Here is a 12,220-nt window from a genome sequence, read left to right on the forward strand (position 1 = left end):
GACAGGGAAAGGTCCTCGCCAGGGAAACAAAAATAATCCCTTCTGCCAGGAACACTGCCTTGAGCTTCCAGACAGGAAACACTCCCTGCCTCCAGAAAAACCATTGGCGTCAGGAAGCAATAGAAGTACCACGGAACTTATCGCACAGCCTAACCTAATGCAGGGAGAAGTGGGAACAGAACTGCGAGACAGCAAAGACAAAACAGCCAGCCATAAAACACACAGACCTCTGCTTACCAATAGATGAGGTAAAAAGTTCAACCTTACCATGTTATTTTGGGGACAAGAATGGAAAGGTTTCTTCCAGCCCCACCGAGATGAAATCGGTTAGAAAGAGATCGGGCTGAAACGATAGAGCCTGTTCAGCACAGATGGAACAAGACAAGGGGAATGATCCAGAATTACAGACAGACTCCACAGGCATTACAAATAGTGCAAATGCTAGTTCAAAAGCACAAAGGAAGAAAAAGCTGAATGGTGGCCATCAGAAGGACATCTGATGCTGCACCTATACTGGAAATACAGTATGTGCCAACAGGAGAAGTTATTCTGCCAGCACAGTTATACCACCTACAACATCACACACTATGCCAAAAAAACAGGCTGTGTCAGCATGCAGCAGGATTTAGCCTGGCTGATGCGAGTTTTTCCAAATATTTTTCCACTGACAGCAGAGCAGTGTAACCATAATGCAGACCTGGGGCTAAGCAGACTTCCTTTATGCAGAACTCCACTGTTTGAAACAGCTAGAAGTGTTAGTGGAAGGGCACCCACTCAGCTTCAAAGGCTCTTGTGAAACCTCGTTGGTCCTCAGTGCCTCATTAATGACCATTAAGGGAGAGCAACAAGGGGATGGTGAATCTCTGCAGCACCCCCACACAGGTCTGCACGCCAACAGTGTCATGGCTCATGCAGAGCTAATGCCACCAGCAACGTCCTAGCTTTCTGTAGCATCAGAAAATTGTATCATGCCACTTAAGACTTTTTTAAAACAGTCAAAGGCTGTGCTTAACACATTTAATATTAGGATATAAAGTCAAAAAAATGTACAGGACCCTCTCATAATTTTCCTCCCATGAGGAGTGCAGCAGCAACATTGTGTGAGCAGCTGCTGGAAAGAAGAGTAAGGGTGGGTCATGGCATACCTGCACTGCTCTGTTCACACCATGATTCCTAGAATTAGCAAGCTACATCCCTATGGCCCAGCCCCACTTCTGAAACATAGCTCCCTGTCTCTATGCTTCTGAGGGGGTTCACCCCCATCTCCCCCCCAACATGCAGCCCCACACCTTCCTTCCAGCAGCTCTGTCAGCACAACCGCTTGGCTGTTACCTTCCTCTTCACACAGCACCATCCTAAAGAGCTTTTCCCCAGCAGTTGTGGAAGCATCGCTGGACAGGCCCCTTTGCGTGACACAGCACCCATTTCAAACAATTGCGAGAAGAAAAAAAAAAATGAAGCAAGCACAATACAATTCCTAGAAAAGCTGCTGTGCTTATTTTCTCCGTTACTGAAAACGGCTTCAACGCTAATTATAACTTCCAACTGTACTATTTCAGGTTCTGAGGTAAAGGCAGGCTTTGTGGTTTTCAAACAGGAATGCTGGTTCATGCCTTCAACTTAGTATGGTGTTTAGTAAGCCTTAAAAACAAAACAAAATCTGAAGTCAGATTTAAAAGCTTCCTAGGTCACAGAAACAACCGATCTGGTGAACCAAATTAGTGCAGAACACACTGTCTCGGGCCAAGACTGCTAGTTAACCTGAATTTGAGCTGAAGTTCTCATGTGTCAGGATGATTTTTTCTTGAAAAGACAAAGTAAACAGTTTGTAAAAGCTCCAACAGCTCTTGTTTATTTTTATTTTTTTTTATATCAGCTGCAATCCTCCTGCTTGAGTTGGAGTTTATCACAATGACACCCTGTCCTGCTCTGATCTCCTCATGCACAGCTCTCCCAAACTGCCTGCAACCAGACACATCTCAGACAAAACAAATACCCCATGCTGAACCTAACACACAGGCTTTGGTATTATTCCCATGCCAGATATACTTGTTTAACTGGCAGTAACAAAGTCAGTCCTCTGCTTATCTTGAAAATAAAATACTGCTTTCTCTGGAAGATCATAAACCCACAGAGTGCCTTTAAGCCCCCGCCTTCTTCCTATTACAAGTTAATCATTGTGAATTTCAAATTGCAGATGTTTTTTCTTGCTTAAAAACCTCTAGTTTAGTTTTAACATTGGGAAAAACCCTCAAGCAACACACACTTAGTTTGCTCCTGAAAAATATCCTCACTCCGAACACCAGAGAGCTGTTTAAAGCAAACCCAGCTAAATAACTGAAAGCAGCATCCTGCACACCAACTGTGTCAGGCACAAGTGTTTATAAAATAACCTGAGATGTCTGTAATAAATGGGGAAACACAGTCAACAGGTACATCTTCTACGCACTGAAGACAGAGTGCGGATCAGGCTACAAATGGCGCCCACATTGATTTATCCCCCCTGCAAACTACTTCGGTTCCAACAAGCCATCACCCACGACGAACGAGGTGACTGAATGTGCGCAATGCTAAACCTCGCCCGGCTCTGCTGACGTCAGCCCTTCCTTGCCAGCAGATGCTCTGGCAGGCGTTACACACACAGCACGACAGGGACTTCACGCAGATTCCCCTGTCTGCAGACAAACGCAGCAGAGCAGGAAGAGGGGGAGGACAGATTCTGATTTTCAGACGGAGGCTCAGTCGCACGGAGCCCAGCCTCCCCATGCAGCTGGTTTATTTGCTAGGCTACAGGTAAACCACGCAGACCACCAGGCAGAGCCAAGAGGAGGACAGAACAGTGTAGGCAAGCACTGAGGAGGTGGTAGAGTAGCGGCATGTCCCTATCCTTGCACCAACCATGGACACAGCGAGGCCCCACCAGCACACCCCATCACCCAGCCATGCAGCCTGCCCTGGGCAGGAGGGGGACAGGCAGGACAGCCTTTGTCTTCTCATCCATCCCCAAACACAAAGCAGTTGCCTCAAGAAACAAACAATTATCTGAATTATTCTGAGAGCCAAATCCAACAGCTGGAATGCACCACGGCTCCCTTATGATGGAGGAAGGGCTTCCTGAAGCAGCTGGCGGATGCTGTCCCGGCAGTGGTCACAGAACACCCTGTGCTGGCTGCTTGGGGAATGCACAGCAACCCTGTAAGATCTCAGATCTGAACTCAAACATCTCTATTCCCTCAGCATTTTACAGCTATCAGGGGTCACCCCTGCTCCAGTCCAACACCAGAAATGTTTTTAAATTTCTCCTCAAAAGGTATGCACTCGCTCCAAATGAGCTGCGTGCAGACACCAAGGCAAACTCACCAAAAGCTGATGTGCCAGATCCTCACAAACCCTGTAGGTGAAAAGGCACCCGGTCACCCCCCAAGGACCCACAAGCCATCCACCCACGTAACTCCCAGCCGCTCACACGCATTTACAGTAAACAGCCCCTTCCTCTGCTGCCAGCACTTCAGCCTGACGTGGTGCCACATCAACCTGGGAAATCCCAACAGAAGGCTGCAACAGCCGACACAGATTTAAAACACGATTTTTACAAACCTGCACACAAGCAACACTCAAGGATAGCAACATTTCACTTCGCAGCTGCTGGGAGAAAAATGAGCACCTAGCAGAGAAACCAGACAAACCAGAGAGAATGTAGACATTCAAATGAAAACCAAACCCAAAGAGCTTCAAGTTTCACAACGGGCAAAGTTTAACTTCCAGATAACCCAGTGTCATTATCAAACAGCACCCACCGTTATCAGGAGTTCTAAGAGACTCCAATTCCAACACAGTGGACTGTGATCTGGACAAACCTGTGATTGTGTTCACCATCTCCCAGCAAGACCAGATCAATGACCAAAAAGACCAGTGCACTGGGAAACGATGCCAGAGGTTTCTAACAAATTCCAGTTAGCACAGCAGGAGCCCTTCCCCTCAGCTGCAAGGAGTTCTGCACAGGTATAAACTCAGGCTCTGATCCCAAGCCAGCCCCTTCCCACTGTTAGTTGAAACAAATTCAACAATGTGGTATAGATTTTGGAGGGGGACAGCAGGGAAACAGCCAGGGAAAACAAATTATACAAATGAACTGAGTTTCAAGAATGGAGTATTACCATCAGCTTGACTCTTCAGGCAGCACAGAGTTGCCTCCAGCAAAGGTGAAACATCTATGCAAGAGATTCATTTTCCCCAGGCCTGCTTTGAAACGCAGAAGGAGACTTCCATGGAATGAGTAAGTATCCTTGATAGCTGTTCTGCATTCAGCCTAAAACATGCCTCTCTAACCTCACTACACTGAGAGATCCATGCGGTTTCCTTGCTACAGCATGAGACCGAAATGAATCATGTGCTGTAAGTGCGCCAGTACAGAGAATAACACAGTTGCTGTTACTGAAAACTGGAAGTCCTCTGCAAAAACTCCACTTGCACATCTGTTTCCACTGTACAAAGCAAGGATTAACTTCATTTTTCAGGGAGTCTGAAGCTCAGTAATCTCACCTAAGAAACGAGGCCTACAAAACGTACAAAAGTTCTAACAGTTTAGAAGCGAGATACTCTAATCATAACGCAACATCAGTTATTAAAATACTAATTCTTATGACTTAATACTTATTTAGAATCTTCAGGTCTGCCAACTGAAAGTGTTTAAACACCAAACTGAAGGGAGACAAACGATTCCTTACCATTTAGAATTGCACAAAGCAATAGATGGGCTCTGCTGCAAACTTTTGGCCTGAAGAATCCTCTGGCAGATCACCTCGTAGCTACCACAGCAGTATTACTGTGAGAGCTGTGCAATGGAATTTAAGCATGCACAAAGGCCAAGACAAATTCAAAAGGATTTTTACATTAAAATAGGTGGAGAATATGAATGATAAACACAAACCAGAATAATGATGTGACAAACCAACTCCGCCATCAGTCACAAGACCACCTCCGAAAGGAACTGTTCTGTCTCACATCACAGGACTCCCATTATTTACATACTAAGCAAGCTTTAACTCAAAATGAAACGTACACAGAGCGAAGCCTTTTTACATAACTGGTCAGGCTGACATTGTTCCATACTCAGAAGATAGCAGCTACATTCAGAAAGATATGACTGAAAGTATACACTTTCATGTAATTGGAGTAGTTTGTATCTGCCCACATTTCCCCGTTAGAGCTTACAGCTGCTTCAGCTCTGTTTGTGGCTTTTCAACAGAACAGAAACACGTGCCAGCAACAACTAGCAAGTTCCTAAGATTTAACTGCCTGGATACCATCCGGCTCCCTCCCATTTAACACCCTCCAAGAGTCACCTACTCACCTCCAGAAACACAATCCGTGAGAGCTCTGCTAACACATAGGAGGGCAGAAAGAAAAGAAAGAAGAAATATGAAATGGGCGGAGTGAAAGATATGCTACCAGTGAAGTCATAATTCTGCATAACAGGCACATTGGTGAAATACTGTTTACTCACTCATCTCACCTCACCAATGATACTGCAGCACACAAATGACCAGGAGGGGGAAATGGAACCAATTATTCTCAAAACAGTAGGAAAAAAAAAATGTGAAGGTTTTTAGAAGTTGCCTTTTTCTCCATTATATACGCAATTATTTTAGATCAGGCTGAGAGACTTAAGCAGCATCTTCTACTTCTTCCTATACCTAGCTCAATAACAAAGAAGTAAATTAATGCACAACTGTGGATCGTCTGTTTTCCAGCAGCACAACACCTATACCTCCCACCTTATCCTCCTGCATTACCAGCAGCTTTTCCAACCTGTTTTAATTTGTCTAGAATATCCATGCTAGAACATCAAGAGGAAACCTTTTCCATTCAGAATCCATTATTTCCCATAAGGTGTTTAACTGTGCTACAGAGGAGCCTGACACAGCCATGCCCTACGTGGCAGCACAGGAAGACCATCATTATCACATCACAAGTGATGTAAGAAAGAATTGTACAGTTCTTCTACCCTCCAGAATGCCCTCATCCTTACAAATACATTACCTGCTTCTGACACAGTGCCATCTCACACTCCGCGGAGATGTGCACACAAAGCTGCACAAAACTGTTAAGGAGGTGTTCAACATCACACATGTGAATACTCAAAAAATTCAAGGTAGAGCAATGAAAGTGGTCCGCAAACATGATATCCACCATCCCTGTCCACCCACTGGTTGTGCCATGCATGCACTGCAGCACAATACAAGCACTGGACCAATCTCAGCTCATATAAAGACTGGAGACGAGTATCCGATGCTTGCTCCACTTCTGGGTCATCCCCACTGCCAGGACTGCTTGAGACAGATGTGTGCACTAATTGAGGCCAGCTGCTTCCTACCCAAGCAGCTGATTGCTTCCTGCAAGGACATGGTACAGTCACAACACGATATGCACCAACTCTGGCAGGAGAGGCTGGAAGATCGTCACTGTTAGGATGTATTCAGTGCTCCAACAGCTATCTCCCAGGTCTCAGGGAGAAAGGCACCAAGGCTGACAGAAGTGTCCTAACGTCTGAGTCTGGCTGCTGAGCTGCCCAAAGGATCTCACAGACAGACTGATCTTTCTGGAGCTGGCTTCACTCCATGGATGCCTCGTTCTTCATTTTCTTAATAAATGAGGCCCCATACCTTACATGTTGTACGTCTTTTTGGTTTACAACAGCATTATACAACACTGAATTCACAAATACCATACAAGTCTGTAAGATATTTTTAACCAGACTAATGGCTTTAGAAGTATTAAAACAAAGTCTTCAGAGCGCTCTTGTGAAATCTTCATAGTAATTTTTGCGACAGAAAACTATTTCTCCTGATTTGCAAAACGAGAAACAGATACTAAGGCCAAAATTACCACCTGAAAAAAGACACTGCAGGATGCTCAAGCTACAGGGCTGCTTTGTGTCCTTATTGAACAATACACAATCAAAGATTCTGCTTAGCACTGGCAGTAGTAGCTATTTGCAAAACTGCTCCTTAATGTCTAGAGACAGGAGTAAAGAAAAACAAACACCCAGAAGACCACAGGGGCCTTGCTTGAAATACCACGTATACACTCTACAAGTGAGGCTACCACAGACTTCTCGTCCTACCATTTTCTACCCTAAGTTTATTCCCAGCAATCTCCAAAAAAAGGAGCTGTTTTTCTATAATTATTTAAAAGTCAGCAATACCTTTTTCTGTGGCTAGGGCATAGAAATGTTCTCTTATATTCATTTTATACAATTTAGTAACGCGAGACACCAAAAGAGAAGACTTAACTGGCATTAGCTAGAATTAGCTTCTCTTTGAGACTTCCATCCCCATATCACATTTGATTAATACTGGCCAATGGGTTTCTAAAGAGAAAAACAAATCTATAAGAATACCTTCCCTGAAAAGGACTACAGTCCACTGCTGCGTGGCTCATACTAGGGGCCATGCAGAGGAGAACACACAGAACCATGACATAAATCCATGCTCCCACAGAAACCAATAGCTTAGGGGGCTATCCAGGGCTAAGCCTCACTGAGCCTTGCCAGCCTTCCTCCCCCAGCAACCAAACCCACACAACACTGGGCTGGTCCAGATGTTGGCCAGGACAACTTAGCAGGGGTTAAAGACAATACCTGTGAGCAAGTCTTCCCTTCAGTCCATTTTCTTCTGTTGGAAAAGGCCAGTTGTATGTGAAACATTCAGAAATTTAGGTGCCATACCAACTACTCAAAAGAAAATGCTCAAAACAATTTCCTAAAAATCTGCTGATGGAATTAAGACAGAGGCTTCTTTTTAAGAAAGAGATAGCCACCTCTGCTCCAGAACACAGACTGTATCAGTTCAGCAGAGCAGCCACAAGGGATTATATTCTTAAGCATTAAGAATCTCAGAAACAACATTTGGGCACTTACTTTTCTTGGTTGTATCCAGGTTGAGCCACAAAGAAAAGATTTCAGATCAATTATTTTTTCACTGATATCAAATAAAAAAAACAGAAGCCTGCCTTTGCAATGCGAAATATTAAGCAAACTTCATCACAGGAAATACTGATAGTCACAAATATCGTATATGCAGAGCCATAACCTCCTAAAAAAAAATGAACTCTTTGTTGCTTATCTCATGACGGCAGCCATTGTCAAAAAGACAGCCTACCAAGACCACTTCCATTATGGTATGCACTTTGCACACATGTAGGTTTGCTCTTCCCTGTGCAGTTTACAGAACACAAAGCATTAAGAGAAAGGAAGCATCACTCCTCCTATGCAGACTGGGGCTGATGTACCATGCCTTGCTCAACTCCCACACGGGCAGAGCAGAGGGGACCATACCATATCTCAGTTAGTCTGCACATCATACCCACTGCCAGCCTCTTCCTCTATGCACAGAGCATTAGAACCATATAATCATTAAGGTTGGAAAAGATCACTATGATCATCTAGTCCAACTGTCGAGCCATCACCACCACACCCATTAAGCCACATCCCCAGTGCCACACCTACATGTCTCTTGAACCCTCCCGGGATGGTGACTCCACCACATCCCCGGGCAACACATCCCAGTACTTGACCACCTTTTAAGAGAATAAACTTCTTAATATCCAATCTGAATTTTCCCTGGCACAACTTGAGGCCACTACCTCTCACCTTAAACCCACAGTAACTTCTTAATGTGTTCTCAACTGCCTGCACTCTAGATATGCAGCACACCAGTTCTCTCTCTCATCACCATGGCCATCTTTAAAAACATTTATAAACCCCACTGCCATTTGGAGCAGAAATAAAGCATGTTTTTTCCTTCCTCAAACTTATCCCTATAGTCTCTTTCAAATACCCACATACCACACCAGTATGAAGTATTATGCTTTTCTTTTTTAAAAAATTGCTAATTTTACAATATAATGTTTTCCACGCGACTGACGTTGCTGAAGTTTTTCTCTGCTCAGCAGAAGGTAAGCTCTGGCAGGCTGGGGGGGGCATTCCAAGCCATCCAAGAGCATGCCTATCCCATCCTTTGAGAAGCCACACATCGAGGAAGACAAATAGTTGATGAAAAAGTGCAAGAGCAATCCTGAAGTACCTAACATTTCAGTACCAGCTTCACAGAATGTAACAGAAAACAGTGGATACTTCTGGACAGAAGTTATCTTCAGTTAAGCACCTGATATAACCTTACCTACACAGAAATGTTCACTATGGAAAGTATTTAGGAGAATGAAGGCCTTGCTTTTGCTTCTCCTTGGAGAAGTAGCCATCTTTAACCAAGAAAGGAAACCACATACATGACGAAGCCTGCTACATTATCCAACTAATTCTGAAATACAAGTTTGAAAATGGTTTAAATACTAGACTGCTGTAATCCCAAATTTAATTAAAAAACCATTTCAGCAATTACTTCATTTGATTATGTTTTCTAAAAGAAACTGCAAACTTCTATCTGTCTGCTAATTCATGAATTTGTGAATTACAACATGAACTACAGCATCATGAAAAATACTCTAAAGCATCTTTATCTTTTCCAGGCATTTTCTTGAAAGGAATGGGATTTAGCTTTCATGTAAGATATACTCTTTCACTATACCTTTAATATATACTTAAAAAAAAATCTATTTTATTCAAGCATTGTAAATCTTATATATGTGAACTGAAATCTTACAATTTTAATACATTCCAGGTATCAGTAACCATGAAAAAAGTCCACTCTCATTTGAATACCTGTCTGCTGTCCTGACTCCCATCACACTGCACAGGAACACAGGATTCCACCAGGACAGCATCTGCAGAGCACAGCAGGCTCATCGGTGGAGATGAAGGTGCAGGAAATCCCCCATTGTGCCCACGCCATAAACCTAAATTCCTGTAAGACTACTTTCAAGCACATAACTAAGCTAACCTCCCTGCCAGTATGGTCTAGCATCTTCTGATCATTAACCTTCTGTATTATTATTCATATAAATATCAAATCTCACTGCTGTGAAACCTCAACAGCTTCTATGGTAATGAGCCCAGCAGTCTAATGAAATATGGCTTGAAAAAAAACCACTGACTTTGAAGGAGTAATTTAATTTTGTTCCAATCTTACTAACTCCTTGTTCTCACATAATTAAAAAAAAAAAAAACAACAAACCACCATGACTTGCAACTTACTCCCCCCCCTCACCCAGATCTGAGCAGAATTGCCACCTATAGACACTGGAACCTTGGGGCAGCCAGGGAAGGAAACACATGACCAGGGACCGACAGGGAAGAACTGCATCAACCTCTGCACCACTTACAGCCATACATAATCACTTGTCGTACAGTGAATCACATATTTCCTACGTTTACAAACAAACAGTTGAAGGATACTTGTTTCTGCTTTTGTCAGTACATTAGCAGAAAAACAGGAAATGAATCAGACTGAAATAATAAACCTTGAAAAGAAACACGATTCAGTTTTTTGGTCTTAAAAAAAACAACTTTTTTTTTTTTAAAGTGATAGAAGCTTAGACAATTTGATCTGTTGTATGATGATTTTAATAGATTGTACCAGAACAGTAGAAAACAAATGAGAGTTTCTTCCTTTGTTATGGCACAGGACAAATATCTTCGATTTTCTGCTGTATCACAGTTTCGGGTAGATATCGAACAAATGAAATTTAGGTGGCCCCTATGTAAGCACACAGACTGAGAGAACATTAGCCAAGATAAGAGAAGAGAGGTGGGCTGCCAAATGAGCCTCAGTGCCAAAACACAGTGAGCTCTCATTTACTCCCCAGCTCAGCCACACAGCAGGCTGTATTTGAAACAGCTCTAGGCCTCTGTTTTACAGATTTGCTGTTGATGCTGCATTTACATTCCTCTAGAACTGCCTCTATTTGTTCCAAATGTAGTCAGCTTTCCTCTGGATAAAGTCTCACCATTGCGTAACAGGTTAAGACATAAAGACTTGGCTCTTCCACGAGTTACTGCTCCATATCATTTGAATGTATTATATTTAAATGAAGTATCACAATAAAAAGCCTAAGATGTTGAAGCTGCTCCTCCTCACATCACCAGGAGAGTAAGTTTGATTAATCTGATCATAATGCAGCATCAAGAATCAAATCTATTTCCATATCAACAGCTAGAATAATTATTTTATCCTTTGAAATATTTGATGAATTCATATTTACTGTTCATAATATTCTAACATACAAATAAATGTTATTTAAGAAGTAATTGTTATTTAAGGAACTTGCGAGGAACAGAAGAAAATTCAGGTAGCAATGTGCTCTGCATACACACTGTAACAGCCAAGGACTTCAACGACTGAGGAACCCAAAGGACAGTAACAACAGACACCTAAATGGCAGCAGCACCAAGCACTGCCATTCCCTGTAACAGTGATCTAAATCACAAAGGAGACTTTACAACTGCAGCCAAGATACTAGCGTATTTTTTTCCTTTTACATATAGGTTAACAAGTTTCTGGTTTATTTTAGTTCAAGAAAATTTTACTATCACTTCTTGCTACAAAGACAGTGGCATCAAATAAAGTAGATTTTGATCTTCCTGAGGTAAACTATTCTTTTTAAATCATAAAGCTGCATCTGTACAACACAAAACAGAATTAAGACAACAAGAGTTGCAAAAGCAGGAAAAGATGTAACTTTGTCTGCAGAACATTTTAATACTGCTAAATTCACTGGAAAGAAACAAACCTACTAAACTCAGGCACCAGTTGAGCTCTTGGGAGCTTAAATTAAAAAGGAAAGGTGAAAACAATGCATAATTGGCAATACCAACATTATTCCTATGAATAATAATATTTGAATAATGTAGCCTTTCTACAACTAGTTCTAAGAGGAAAGCAAGGGTTTTCATTTCTGCATAAGCGAAATGTGCAGTTTTCACCGTCACTCCTATCTCAATTTCAAGCTAAGACTTCTGGCAAAATCTTTTTTTTCCCAAGCCCAAAGGATAGCTGAATTCTACAAGAAGAGGCCAGAAGTTCCCAACCATCCCTTGGGTCCTCTCTCACACATACAAGGCTCCATTCCTCTGCTTACTTTTTTTTGCCCTTCACACTGTGATGATTGTTCCCCAATATCTTCATTTCATTCTTCATCCTTCTACTAATTTCTGTTTCCCAATGACTAACCAGTCGATTCAGGAATGAATGACAACAGCAACAAACATTAACTTCAAGTTCTGAAATTACTTTCCAGTGCTAGTGCAAAATCCTCTCTTCCC

The 12,220-nt window shown here is 42.5% G+C and overlaps 1 protein-coding gene across 10 annotated transcripts in view; it reads right to left on the reverse strand.

Annotated features, from left to right (window-relative positions):
* The window catches only part of RNF19A (ring finger protein 19A, RBR E3 ubiquitin protein ligase), a 58,769-nt gene that overhangs the window by 31,304 nt on the left and 15,245 nt on the right, over positions 1–12,220 (reverse strand). The window contains exons 1-4 of one of the 10 annotated variants that reach the window (XM_031591072.2): positions 5,812–6,683; positions 5,516–5,696; positions 5,354–5,379; positions 4,728–4,834 (exon numbers count right to left, since the gene is read on the reverse strand). The exons of 2 other annotated variants lie outside the window; for them this stretch is intronic. The gene's annotated coding sequence lies outside the window, so the exon portion shown is untranslated. Of the gene's footprint in view, positions 1–4,157; positions 4,521–4,727; positions 4,835–5,353; positions 5,380–5,515; positions 5,697–5,811; positions 6,684–12,220 lie in introns of those variants that run through there. 7 more of the 10 variants (XM_031591073.2, XM_031591071.2, XM_031591076.2 and 4 more) reach the window with 7 other exon arrangements.

This window comes from Phasianus colchicus, chromosome 3, assembly GCF_987193195.1.
Source record: "Phasianus colchicus chromosome 3, bPhaCol1.hap1.1, whole genome shotgun sequence".
Lineage (NCBI taxonomy): Eukaryota > Metazoa > Chordata > Aves > Galliformes > Phasianidae > Phasianus > Phasianus colchicus.